Source organism: Zootoca vivipara, chromosome 5 (genome assembly GCF_965207765.1).
Source record: "Zootoca vivipara chromosome 5, rZooViv2.hap1.1, whole genome shotgun sequence".
NCBI classification, from domain to species: Eukaryota; Metazoa; Chordata; class Lepidosauria; order Squamata; family Lacertidae; genus Zootoca; species Zootoca vivipara.
This window is the reverse complement of record NC_142588.1, coordinates 25284769-25298531: the sequence shown is the minus strand read 5'-3', so window position 1 is coordinate 25298531 and position 13763 is coordinate 25284769. Positions and strand designations below refer to the sequence as shown.

The 13763-nt window shown below is 40.5% G+C and overlaps 2 long non-coding RNA genes across 2 annotated transcripts in view; one reads left to right on the top strand and one right to left on the bottom strand.

Moving 5' to 3' along the window:
* Positions 1-2691, bottom strand: part of LOC148685611 (uncharacterized) — a 170900-nt gene extending 168209 nt beyond the window's left edge. Inside the window, exon 1 of the long non-coding RNA XR_015949979.1 lies at positions 2510-2691. This is a non-coding gene — a long non-coding RNA (uncharacterized LOC148685611). The remainder of the gene's footprint in view (positions 1-2509) is intronic.
* A 111-nt stretch (positions 2692-2802) lies between these two features.
* LOC148685610 (uncharacterized) lies at positions 2803-7216 on the top strand. The gene is made up of 3 exons (XR_015949978.1): positions 2803-2899; positions 6104-6210; positions 6806-7216. It is a non-coding gene; the product is annotated as an uncharacterized LOC148685610 (long non-coding RNA).
* Positions 7217-13763: the final 6547 nt, after the last annotated feature.

Sequence of the window (13763 nt, the reverse complement as noted above, 5' to 3'; positions counted from 1 at the left end):
CACAAGTTGAGCAGGAGGAAGCAGGCAAGCATTTTGACAAGACTGCAACTAGTTCTCCCAAAACAAACAGCAGCCAATACACACACCTACAAAGGCTGCTTCTTGCCAACCATATGCAAAACGAAGACCTCTGCCTTAAATTGGCTGCATTCAAATTTCCAAAACCATTTCTCTCCACCATCTTCCAACTGAGCAGACAGGATGTGACTATGGTAGTACCTAGTAGTCATCATGCAAACATCTGCTAGATATGGTATTCCTTCCACTTGACCCAACATAACAGCCTTCAAGTTACATTGCACATTCCCATAGATCAGGGGTAGTCAACCTTTTTATACCTACCGCACACTAAGCATCTTTCTTGATGGTAAAATTTCCTTACCGCCTACCAGTGCTCGATGGAAGGAGGATTCAGCTTGTGTTGTAGAACCCCTTACCGGCCACCTAGAATTCTGAAACTCCCACTAGTGGGTGGTAGGGACCAGGTTGACAACCCCTGCCATAGATAAAAAGTGTTGAGGAGCTTGTCTAACAAGGAGAACAGCAAGTTGCTTCTAAAGAGTATAGGTGAATCAATCAACTTTGGATTTTCAGAGTTTGTCATTTTTACATTTTAAAATCAGTTCTTCCCATTTCCACATCAGTTTGTGACTTTTTTTAATATAAAGTGTCATGAACTTTTATCAGCATTTTAGTGTAAAGTTCTCCTAACATACTTTTCTATGCAATATTGCCTAATACAGTCATACCTTGGTTTAAGTACGCTTCGGTTTGCATACTTTCAGTTTAAGTACTCCGCGGACCTGTCTGGAATGGAGTAATCCTCTTTCCATTACTTTCAATGGGAAAGTTCGCTTCAGGTTAAGTACGCTTCAGGTTAAGTACGGACTTCGAGAACCAATTACACTCATACTTCGGGTTACGTACACTTCAGGCTGAGTACTCCGCGGACCTGTCTGGAACGGATTAATCCTCTTTCCATTACTTTCAATGGGAAAGTTTGCTTCAGGTTAAGTACGCTTCAGGTTAAGTACAGACTTCTGGAACCAATTGTGTACTTAAACCGAGGTACCACTGTATACACTTTTTGCAATCTGATTTTCCCTAATATACATTTTGTATGTTATTTACACTTATATGTGCATTTTATGCAAGCAATGCCCTAGTATTTGCATTTTTGTACACGTTAGTTGGCTGGAGAACAGCACTGCAAATTTCAGAGAAGTTCTAATTTCAAAGGTTGGCTGTGTTTTGGTTCTCACAACGATTCAGAAATTGTGTATTAGGTAGGCTTGCGTTTAAAGGTGAAGTTACTCAGATTTGTCCCCATCTCTTCTTCCAGATTTAGCAATTGTCCAACAATGCCTCCTGAACTAACAGAGTGCAGTTACCAGAAGCAATTTCAAATATAAGTCTCTTGCATAAGCCATCTTTAAATGATTTACATTATAACAGAAGAATTCTGTTTACCAGTCTGAGGGGAAACACTTTTGCATTCAAAAAGCCTCCACAATGCCTATCATCATTTTCCCATTCCCATTAGAAAAGAACATCCGCCACGCTTACATAATTGAGATATTGTCCCTACCCATGACCAAGCACATGTCATTATTATATTTGCTACTACCCACAATCCCCTTAGGAGGTCTTCTACAGCCTGCTTTGAAGGAGTACACAGATCTTCGTTTTAATGCCTCAGGCTTGTGTTGCTCCCATGGTTTGGTAATCCCAGACACCAATTAACCTGGAACCTAACACTACATTTCTTGCCAGTAATATGTACAACCACTGTTATCACAAGAGGATAGAGTGCCTCACCATAACCTGAGCCAAAAAAGCTAATGAGGAAAATGAGATAACAGGCCAGGAAGCAGGAAGAGGTGAAAGAAGAGGTGTAGGGATGGCTAACTTAAAAGGGTGGGTAGAAGGTCCTAGAGACACGGGCTATATTTCAAGCACACTTCATTTTGGGCGGACATCTTCCAGCAATTTTAATAAGGCTGGAAATAAAATGTTCATCTTCTTTCCTACAAGCCATTTCCCAGCTATTTCTGGGTGGTTTAGGCACTAACCTCCCTTTCAAAATTGCTGGCTGAACAGACCTTTTCTGAATGCCAAAAAAATCCTTCCAAAGTAGGAATCTGTTTTTCTCCCTGATGTATGAACTTAGATATATGAACTTTCTCAGCTTTATCTAGTGATTATAGAATAATTGGAAAGAGGGAGCTGAATTCAGTTGAGTTCAGTTTAAAAACATTTGAGGGATCATCAGTAGGGCTGGATTTGAAATATCCTTTAAGCTTCGTCCCCCTCCCCATTTCTATATGTTCTTAGTCAGATGAAGGCAGGGGGAAGCAAGTAATCAAGTGTACTAGAGGTGTGTCTATTGAACAGACTATGGCAGAGCCCTGAGGAACTTGTAAGGAGAATTTTTTTATTTGAAAAAAACTCCTAAATTCTAAAGCCAAACACACTCCGGCCCAACCATATATCCTTCATGTTCACTTACAAAGACTTCTGCAGAGGTTTCTGCAACTCACTGCCACTCTCCTGTTCTGTAGGTAATCAGAAAACGCTGCTACGGACAGGATCCTTCAATCGATCTTCAGTTCTGACCGTTTTAGTTCAAAATAAGGCAGCATTCCTGAGAACACTGGGAGCATACAAAATGGCGTCCTTTTCTTCTTGTTCAGCCGTCTAGCCAATCATGTCACAGGAATACCATACAGCACAAAGGGGGGGGGGGAAATAGCATGGATCACGTGGCAACCTTGTTAGCCAATCAGAACCTTTCAGTGGGCTGTTTCCTCCCGGAGACTACACAATTCATTCCCTCGGCTGCAAGCACGTTCTGAGAGCCAGACATTCCTCCAGGGAGGAGCCTTTGCTTGAGTCTCAGGTGGGTGACCGTAGCTGGCAGTGGAGGGAAGGCTTCTGCATTGACACCGAGATGTATTGGGTTCTCTGGCGCGCGGCAAACTGACTTCTTCGAGAACCAGCCAGCCAACTTCAGTGCCTTTCCGAGGTTTTTTTTCCCCTTGCCTGAATTGTGATTGCGAGGTCTGGACGTTAGAAATTTTAAATGGTAGTTTTCAGAGGAAGAAGCCACTCATCAGCTCTATTTACTTTTTAAAAGTTATAATTTGTACAGTGAGTCGTGAAGGGTGGGTGGAAATTGGGGTTTGGGAAATGGTGGGAGGGAAGGAGAATTTGTTTCTGCATGAAAAGGGTGCGCGAGAATGGGAGGCTTGTGGTGCTTCCTTAAATATGCCTCTGTTTTTCTTAGAATCATAGACTCATAGAATTGTAAGGTACCCCAAGGGTCATCTAGTCCAACCCCTGCAATACAGGACTCTCAAATCATCCATGACAGGTGGCCATCCAAGCTCTGTTGAAAAACCTTCAGTCAGCAGCCACCTCCTCTTTCCTCATGTTAAGAGAGGGTACTGTAGGTTCTTTTGCTGTGTTCCCCCCCCCCCAAAAAAAAATCCTATTTAGGTAATGAGTGAAGGGGAAGCCTGAGGGTATGATGCATTCATCATCATCATTATTATTATTTTAATTAAATTTCTACACTACTATTCATCTGAGGAACACAGGGCGCTTCACTATTTAAAAAAACCACAAAAATACACAACAAAGCAATAACCCCTCCCCCAGTTTAAAAGGCTAGAGATTGCTTAGTCTTTTAGCCAAGGTCAGTGTGACACAACCTCAACCAGCAAGTTGTTGAGTGGGTAGCACACCAAATATGAAAAAAAGCACACACATTTATACATTTACAAGCAAAGAAGCAGTTAAGTCCATGTATGGCAACACTTCCTTCTACTGGTATAATCACAAGGCATAGCAACTTTCTCATCTTTCACTCCTTCCTTTGTCATCAGCGGTATAGCAATAGCTTCTATGTACACATTGTTCTGTTCTTCTCTCATGTTTCTCTTGCAAACAAACCTTCACATTCCAACCTTCACCTGCTCACACATTTCAGCGTTTAATTTTATTATTTATACAGTTTCTAACCTCAGACATTCACATGTCCCTACTCCTTACCCATCTGTGTATATCCTTTCATAATGCAGGTACCAGCAAGTGCAGGAAGTAATTCAATCCACAGATTTTAAGAGCGTGACCAGATAAAGTCAAGTTTATCCCTGTACTTAAGAGTATTTTTAACTTGAAGTTGCTGAAATTCTTCGAAAGCCTCCCTCAAACAAACCCATGAAAGACCTTTGTTTCACATCTGGTTTACATTTATGCACACATTTATGAAGGATGATGTATAGTTTTCAATCAGGGCTATTCCATGCAGCAGTTTATTGGTGACTGTGTGTTGCTTGTACGTGCAGGTTTTGTGAAATACCCATACGGCATCCTCTTATTAATTTCCCATGTAAACTGAATTTTACCCATTGGAAAATACAATGATTAAACAAGTCCCACAAAAATGGTAAATCCAGATTGAATGGGAGCAGGAAGAAGGGACAGCACTTTAATAGTGACAATATTGTATGGACACAGTGGAAAAAATTGTCAAGTCCACAGCCAACTGCTGTGTGGAAATACTCCCACATACCTCATATGATCAGATATGAACAAATCACCAGTAGACATTTTCACCATAGCAGCTTGAGCAGTGGTGAATATTTTGTTTGACTACACCCATACGTGTTTAGAGCTGGCAATTAACACGCTGTAGTTGTTGGGGCCCTCCTTCCTCCATTTAAAATTTAAGTTCTACTATGCCATGAATGATTTAAAACATTTTTATCTCAACTTTGCAATCATTTTATGAGACTTATGTTATTTGCTTTTAATAGTGTAGATTTGTCATTTGTTACATTTTCCCTGTTAAAAAATATTGAGTGGTGCTTTACAGTAAGGAATGGCATTTTATTAATGTTAAGGTAAAAATAAATGAATACATACAGTGTATTTCTCAGTTCTGCCTACTTGGAATGATTAAGCCAAAGTCTGCTCGTTCTAATCAGCCGTGCAATACAGAATACACAGTTTCCCCAAATCAGCTGGAAATCAGACATGAGCAGGTGCAGTTTTGTTTTGTTTTTAAGTTAATTTGAGAAGAAACCCATGAGGGATTTGAGTATGAGAGAAGCTGGATTGTTTTATGGAGGTTTTGTTCACATATACATGTGTAAATCACTCGGTGAATCACAGCTGAAAATTACATCTGTGCTCATTTAGAAGAGATGTATTTGCACGTACAAAATAATACCTTGGTATTGAGGTAGACTGTTGGTCTATTTATCCCCAATAATATTTATTGTAATTATTAGTGGCTCTCCAGATCTTGCTTTAAGATCTTTCTCAACTGTATTGCCTGTGATTAAAAAATAATTATTATTATTGGAGACACCAGAGATTGAACCTTGGGTCTGATACATGAAAATAGACTGAGCTGCTTTCCTCCTTGCCCCTGGTGATTGCATGTAGGCAATGTTTAAAGCACCATCTATGCTCTTTGATCTGCAGTGGCCTTTTCACACAAGTAAGTCATCAAGATGTACCCCAGGGGTTCCCAACAAAATTTTCTCAAGGACCCCTCATCGAGCCGCTATTGTGACAAGGACCCCCATTAATTCCTAATCCTAAAATTAAAAAGTGAGAGCCAAATTAAGAGTCTTTTTATATTTTATATTTATACGTTTTTTACAGTTCTTCCTCTTCATCTGTAGGCCTCTGTCGTTTTAACGAACCACTTTTTAACCAACGGTCCATTTTTAACTACGCGAACTGTAGCTTCCGCGAAAAACGCTTTGTTTACAAACACTACTGTTTTGCAAAGAGGCAGCGTGCGCCAGGGAGGAGGGAGGGGAATGGAGAAGACAGGGTACCTGCGCAGTAGCGCACAAATGAAGCCGACGCGCGCAAAGCATCTTGGGGAGGTGAGCGTTAGTAGAGTGCACGCGCTGCCTCTTTGCAAAACAGTAGTGTTTGTAAAGCGCCACCTAACGGCATACAGCAGAACTACTGCCTCTATCTAATTCTAGTTTTGCGCTAGACTCTGCTCATGCAGGAAGCGGCCAAAACAAAAAATCTGTTATCATGCGAAATATATTTAATATATTTTTTATTCTAATAGCATCTTGCGGGCCCCTCTGGCATAGCTCGCGGACCCCTGGGGGTCCGCGGACCACCTGTTGGGAACCACTGATGTAGCCAATGAATGATAGCCATACAACCAGCAAGGTATGCAATAATACCTTTTCCTTCTTCAGATTCCTCAAGCAGTGAACTTTTGTCACCTTTGCAGCTCTTATCTTCTCTGGCATGACATGTCCCTGATAATGGGTTTGTATCACTTCCCTATGGAAAAATTCTTTATAGCAATATACATCACTGTCAAGAAGATTTTCTTGACATTCAGCCAAACATTTATCTTTCCATATTGTTCCCATTAATCTTATACATTGAACATACCTCACTAAATGATTTCTCACATTCTCTGCACATTTTAATTAACGGTATTTCATAAACTTTTAATTGACTAAACTGCATGTTTGCTGAAAGCTGACTGCAGACTTTGCTGATGCAGTTGTTCTGTGCCCCTTTCATAGACAAATGGAGGGACTGATACTGGAGCCTATACAGTAGCATGAAGGGATATCGAGTCCATCTGTTCCATTTTTTGAAATCCACATTTGTTTCTATTTATTTCTAAATCTGTTTCTATTCTGGAAGGTTTCATTTCGCTTAAATGACGACTAAGAATACAATTTTTACTTAGAATAATTATTTATAATTGCCAATATTGTCTGGGCTTCCTTGGCATTTCTTTCATTAGGGTCAAATGAACAATGCCTGATGCAAGGTGACAGAAGGGTGAAGTCTACTCCTACTCCTATCAAAGATCCTGTCCAGGGAATCCTTATAGCAAGCAAAAAAAGAAAAGAAAAAAACGGAAAGGTGAGGCTTGAAAGAAGAAGGTGCCTGTCGACACATTGTCCCTCTGAGTTCTTTCCATAGCCTTCTCCAAACTGACACAGAGAAAGAACTGCATGTTTAGACACATGGGATGGAAAACAAAGTCCTCTCCCACAGGATCCAGAATACCATAAAGTTGCAAAGCAGTGCCAAAATCCATGTTCTAGGTGCCGAAAAATATCTCAGCTATTATCCTCTTCATTGGCATGGAAACATCCTACATAGGCCTACAATCTCTCTGTACCAATTAGTAAAATGCTTTGCATCCCAGTTCCAGCTTGATCTTCACACTTATATCCACAGCCCCCAACTACTTCTTTGCTCTCAGAAGGGGGGGGGGGGAATTCACATACACACAAATGTATTATTTCTGCTATGTGGTCACTAAGCAGTTGCTAAGGACATTCTGGCCTGATATCAAGGTTACTGATAGCATAAGCAGTGAAGCTTTGCAGTTCTAAGTTTTCGGTCGATTTGGGTTACAGACACTTTACTTGAAAGAATAGGACTGAAACGAGGTTTGGTACATGTTTTAAAAGAATGAATATAAGCATAAGCATAAATGTCTCAAACAAGCATTAGCTTACTGGGTTGCCAAATACACAAGTTGGTTGTTGTGCTTCTACTTTATTAGGATTGCCAACTGACTAGAGCCATATTTAAATAGTACAAGATGCATTTTAATCTTGCACAGCATCAAGCCTGTACATGCTGATTGCTAGGCTCAACAACTGCTGGGTTTTGGAGTAATGTGCTGCTATCACAACAGCAGCAATGCCTCCTTCAGGCAGGATGAAGTGCTATCCACCTTTGCAGTTCTTAAGAGGAGGGAGCAGTTGCTCTCCTGCAAGTAAACAATAGTGGGTCACTTTCTCCTCCCTCTCAACCTTTGGGAAGTAAATCACCCAATAGCATTGGCAAAGCACTGCAGTAGGAGAAGGAGGACAGACAGACTAAAGAAGTGTGGGACATTAATTCAAGACTATTTGTTCTGTGAACCAGAAGACAGTAGAACAGAAAATTATTGACAAAAACAAATTGCAGCTAAAAATTACTTAACAACCTGAACACAGTAGTCATTTTGACAAAACAAGCAGCTCCTCCCAGTGTGGATTTGAGAAGTATTTCGAGTTAGCAGCTCAAGGGGAGCTGTTGGTAATTTCTGCACCAAGCCTATTTCCATCAGGTCATGTCGTTCTTTTCAGGAACATATATTTTTGATTGCAAACATGGCAACAGCAGACAACTCAGCTTTAGGCAAACAGAACCATGTAATCTATAGAAAAAAGTCAAAGCATTCGGTCTTTAACCACTTCAGAGTTGTTGGGTGCTTTCCTTCCTCAATCCAATAATGAATGCAGGAAATGTTTGGCTATATGTTAACGGGTTTATAAAAATATCGGAGTAAATTAAGGCAAAGGGAGTGAAACCTTATACAAAACAAGCTGAACCCCAGTTCCTTGATCTGCCTCCATTTTCTTGGAGGCTTCTGTTTGTTCACCTGCATCCAGTCCATGATCATCATCAGACATAGATTCAACTAGTAGTATAGAATTTTTTTAAAACAAAAACATTTTTATTAATTTTCCAATTAACATATCCATCAAATCATAATCATAATCCAATTAAAAAATAAACTAAAATAATAAAAAACAAATTACAGTACAAATTATTAATTATTATTTTTCCCGGGCTTCCCATAGTCTGGACCTCTTGAAGTATATCTCCAGTATCTTCATTTCTGCCTTTTATTTCTTGTTCTCATATTTTCCACATTCCAATCTTAACGTTTTTAAGTTCTCAGTCCCTAGCTATGCGATTCTCAATCATGTCAGAAATCATATATCCTTTCATCCATCGAATACAGCTTTATTTGTATATATGTATTTTTTCAACTGTCTACTTGCCAGCACAGCTTTTCCTGACTTCATTCCAATCTTCCAATCCAGGCTGTTGTCCAAGCCTGTCGTTTGAAAATTGTTGAGCATACTGTTTGCAATATAGTGGTACCTCTGGTTAAGAACTTAATTCCTTCTGGAGGTCTGTTCTTATCCTGAAACTGTTATTAACCTGAAGCACCACTTTAGCTAATGAGGCTGCCTGCTGCCACCGTGCCGCTGGAGCACGATTTCTGTTCTCATCCTGAAGCAAAGTTCTTAACCTGAGGTACTATTTCTGGGTTAGCGGAGTTTGTAACCTGACGCGTTTGTAACCCGAGGTACCACTGTATTGGAATGTAAATGAACTGTATTCCACAGATATAAGTTATTTGGCGATCAATCAGCTTTCGGAGACCACACAATTCCCCCTTCTGGGCCCCAGAAGAGGGGCTGCTAGACATCCATTTAGCCTTCTCTCTCGCTTATAATGAAGAAATTCTGCAAACAGATGCACTGTATGTTATTCCAAATTATTGTCTCAAGTCACTAGAAAGCCAGCCAGCCAGCATCTTCCACTTCCCTCAAAAAAGCGCCATCTTGTTTCTTTTATCTTTATCAAGTATTTCAAGTCTAAGTAAAGCTGCGCAATGGAATACTTAATTATAAATAGAAGTCCAACTGTACTTTTTTAAAAAAAGGTTTCTTAATGAGGCTTGGCGTAGAAAAACAATTGTAGGTATTGAGAAGAAAAAAAGAAAGTACCAATCACCTCCGTAATCCAAACACCATGATGAGAATCTCTTTGACGTCTGAGCTTAAACACGAGGGACTGTGCAGTTCTGCAGGTTTTTTTTCAGTCCAGAGTCCAGGCTGTTTATTGTCCAAATCTAATAATTGTCCAAATCTAATAATTTTATCAAACGGATATGTCCGGCTATGAAAGTGACTTCGGAGAGTGCCGGCCGTGTCGTGCTCTGGGACCCAGTGTCCTGTCGCTTGCACCTTGATGCAAGCTGACAATCTTGGACAATCTGTGGGTCTACGAGACTCCTCCCCCACCCTGGGGAGTCTGCCAGGGCTAATTACCCCCATATCAACCCTGAATTACCAGCACGGCTGAGGACCAGTTGTATGGGAGTCAGCCATTTCTCACCGCCGGAAACAGGAAGCCCTGATGTGTAGTATAGAAATTTAATGAATAATTAATAATAATAATGACCCTATGAGATGCAATAAGCAAGTGGCCAAGGAGTTTTCCAGCACCACCTTCTGAAACCACCCCTCTAGCAAGGAACTGACATCTCAGAATGGTGCCACTCAGGTGATCCATGATACTATGGTGCATGGTATCGAAAGCTGCTGAGCATGCTAACAGAACCAACAGAGGCAGGCTACCATTGTCTCAACTGTATAAACTATCAAGGCAACCAAACCAGTCTTCAGCCTCTATCTAGGCCTGCAACCAAATGGAAATGGCTCTAGATGATTCAAAACTATCCAGGAAAACCTAGCATTAAGATGCTTCCACATGCTTAAGCACCTTGTCCAAGAACAGAGCAATGAAGACCGGTCAGAAATTATCACAAATACATTGGGGTTCAGTATTTTTTAAAAAAACAAAAACCTCACCACTACCTGTAATGCTTTCTGAAGCAACTTCCTCATGCAGGAAAGCATTGAGGAGCCTCCCTACATCTTCTAGTCACCCGGTATCCTTCTGGCAGCTTTTACGAGCCAGGAAGGACCTTCACGAATCCTGTCCACATCCTCACTCTTTACAAGCTAAAAAGTATCCCTAACAACTGGACAAGCAAGTTCCAAAGCTACAAAAAGTAGATCTGATCAACCATGGCATCAAAGTTAGAAGGGATGTGAATGGTTTTATCTGAAAAGTATTTGGCTCTAAAGGGATATGGAGGCCTGATTCTCCTCTCAAATGGAATTCTGCAACTGATTTGAGGAAGAATATGATTGGGTGCTATTTAAGATAATACTGTGCCTTACCAGAGCATGATGGTTTCCTTGCTTTTCAATGTAAATGTGATTTGGACAATCAGAATGCAGTCAAATTCCAAATTTTCAATCCCATCCAAGTTATCATCTTTCAAATATTCATAAACCATCCATGAATAGGTCAGTCACAGGCTCCTAGGCATTCAAGAACCAATCTCACCCATCTGAACTATCTATAGCATTTGGCCATTTCCTCCAAAACTTCGATGTAGGTAGGCAATCTAATTTGACATGAGTTTCTGCATCTTTGGGAACACTTGATGTGCTATATTAATTGATGAACTGGATACTGACTATTCTAGCATGGAGAATAGTCAGGGGAAGCATTCTGGTCAATCAGAAAGGAAATGATTTAAGTCAGCAGCCCAATCCCATTTTTAGTTATTTTTTTTCCACTGATAGTTGCATGTTTGAATGGTCTAATTCCCCCCAACCAAAAAAGAAAGAGAAAACAACAAAAGGGGGGACTTTTATTTGATTTTTTTAAATTAATTAGCAAAACAGCCCTGTTACCCTTGATCCCCAGAGATTCCATATGGTTTAATCTCAAAACAATAAAGTAATTCTGGCATGAAGTGCATGTTCCTGACTCAAACCAAATAAAGTAACATGGAAAAAATGCACGCACTTCGAATTGTAGGTAGAAAACGGTAATTAGATGTTCTGAAATCTTCATGCATACATATTTTGCTAATTCTAAGACAATCCGATACACACAAGAGGTGCTCACACATCTCTACCCATCAATCCAATTTTGCTATTTCTGTGACAAATCTGCCAACAGCGTTGCAGATTTTACACCAGCATGTTATGCCTTAATCCTCTATGTCAACATACTGTTACTCATCGGGACATTACACAACTGCAACAGCCTATGTATCTGTTTCTCAGTTTGCTAGAGGCTTCCAATTATTTCAGGCCAATATAAAAACTTTCCCCACTTTTGCAGCTCGGACTTATCTCTCAACTCACAGTCTTCTGCCCACTCCCATTTTCAGCCTGATTTCCTAGGTTCACCTGCCTTTATCTGATAAACAGGCAACTGAGCCTGTTACTTTTTGAGTACTGACTGGCTAGCTCCTCCTGGAGAGACAGGTGAAGGCCTTATAAGACTGACCATTATTCACATTTACTTTTGATTGAGGTCTGTATGAACCAAAATATTTATAAAAGTGGGCAGGGTGGATGAGGTGAAGCCCAGTGACATAGTTTTAAAAGGCATCCCTGATTGGCTGGTGGCAGACCCAGACTAGTTTATTTGAACCAGTGTAAAGTTGGCAAAACTTGGAGGGAATTCCCAAAATGTGTGCTGCATGGGAGAGTTCAGCAGTGAAGTTATATAAGAATGATTTCCATTTCATTTTTGTCCCATCTTCCTTCCATCACAGAACCCAAGACAAAATACATTAGTTCTCATGTGGTCTACAATCAATGCAGTGGCCAGATCCAGACCTGCTTAGCTAAAACTGGTGTACAGTGGTACCTCGGGTTACAGACACTTCAGGTTGCAGATGCTTCAGGTTACAGACTCTGCTAACCCAGAAATAGTACCTCAGGTTAAGCACTTTGCTTCAGGATGAGAACAGAAATCGCGTGGCGGCGGCAGGAGGCCCCATTAGCTGAAGTGTTAAGAACAGTTTCAGGTTAAGAACGGAACTCCAGAATGAATTAAGTTCTTAACCTGAGGTACCACTGTACTCATTTGTCCTTCAGACCATCCTAGTTCTTGTTCTATTATATTGAAATGTTTCTGCTTTTAACAAAGATGCTTTCCAAGTTACAGTATGCATTATGCTTTCAAAGGCATTTATTATAAATCTCACGTATTGCAAGTATACTATGTATCTCACAGATCACATATAGTCATTAATCATTACTGGTAAGGGGAGATTGGCAACATCTTGAGCAAAGGAGATAAAAAGATGATGAAGAACAAAGAGGGTTGGGCAAGAACAGTTGTGTCAGTAAAGATGAGGTGATGCTAAGGCAGGAGTAGATAGCATGGTGCCCCCCAGATTGGACCACAGTTCTCATTATCCATGACCAGTGGCTATACTAGCAGGGACTAATGCGACTTGGGAGTCCAATATATGGAAGGTGCCATGTTGAGTACCTTAGGGTTGGCCAAATACATCAATTTCAGTTTCTCTTATTTCCTCCTTTGTCCAAGCAGACGTTAAGTTCTACACAAGTGCGAGTTTTTTTTTAAGTCCTCAGTGCACATTTTCCCTACACAATTTTTTAATAAGAAATTTCCTCAATACAATGGATTTTTATGATATTTTCAACAATAAAGTGATTTCTGTGCACGCATCCTAATATACAAACTTTTGTGCATGTTCAGTTGGAGAACTGAACACAAAATGAGAATTTGGAGGAATGTCTCTGTTTTGATTCAAGCATTGTTTTGGAAAGTGTGAATTGGGCAGCTTTATATTAAAATGAAAAGTGATCTGAATTTATCCCCCATCCCAGCTACCCCCTTATCCAAGGCACTCAGATGAGACAGTTCTAGGAAAGTTTGCCTGTTCTGTCTAAAAATCCCTTGCCATGGAATGGCTGGAAAAAGCCTAGCTCTTGCTTCTACCTGAGGAAGAAGAGACCATGTGTTGCAAATACTATCAATCTACTCATAACTAAAAATAGATCTGTAATTTAATCCTGGGTGGGATGCTTTAAGTGTGTGGGGGGGTTGCCTTTGGCAAGATTAAGCAATTAGCACATTTAACTAGGGACCCAGCTGGCGCTGTGGTTAAACCACTGAGCCTAGGGCTTGCCGATCAGAAGGTTGGCGATTCGAATCCCTGTGACGGGGAGAGCTCCCGTTGCTTGGTCCCAGCTCCTGCCAACCTAGCAGTTCGAAAGCATGTCAAAATGCAAGTAGATAAATAGGAACCACTACAGCGGGAAGGTAAACGGCGTTTC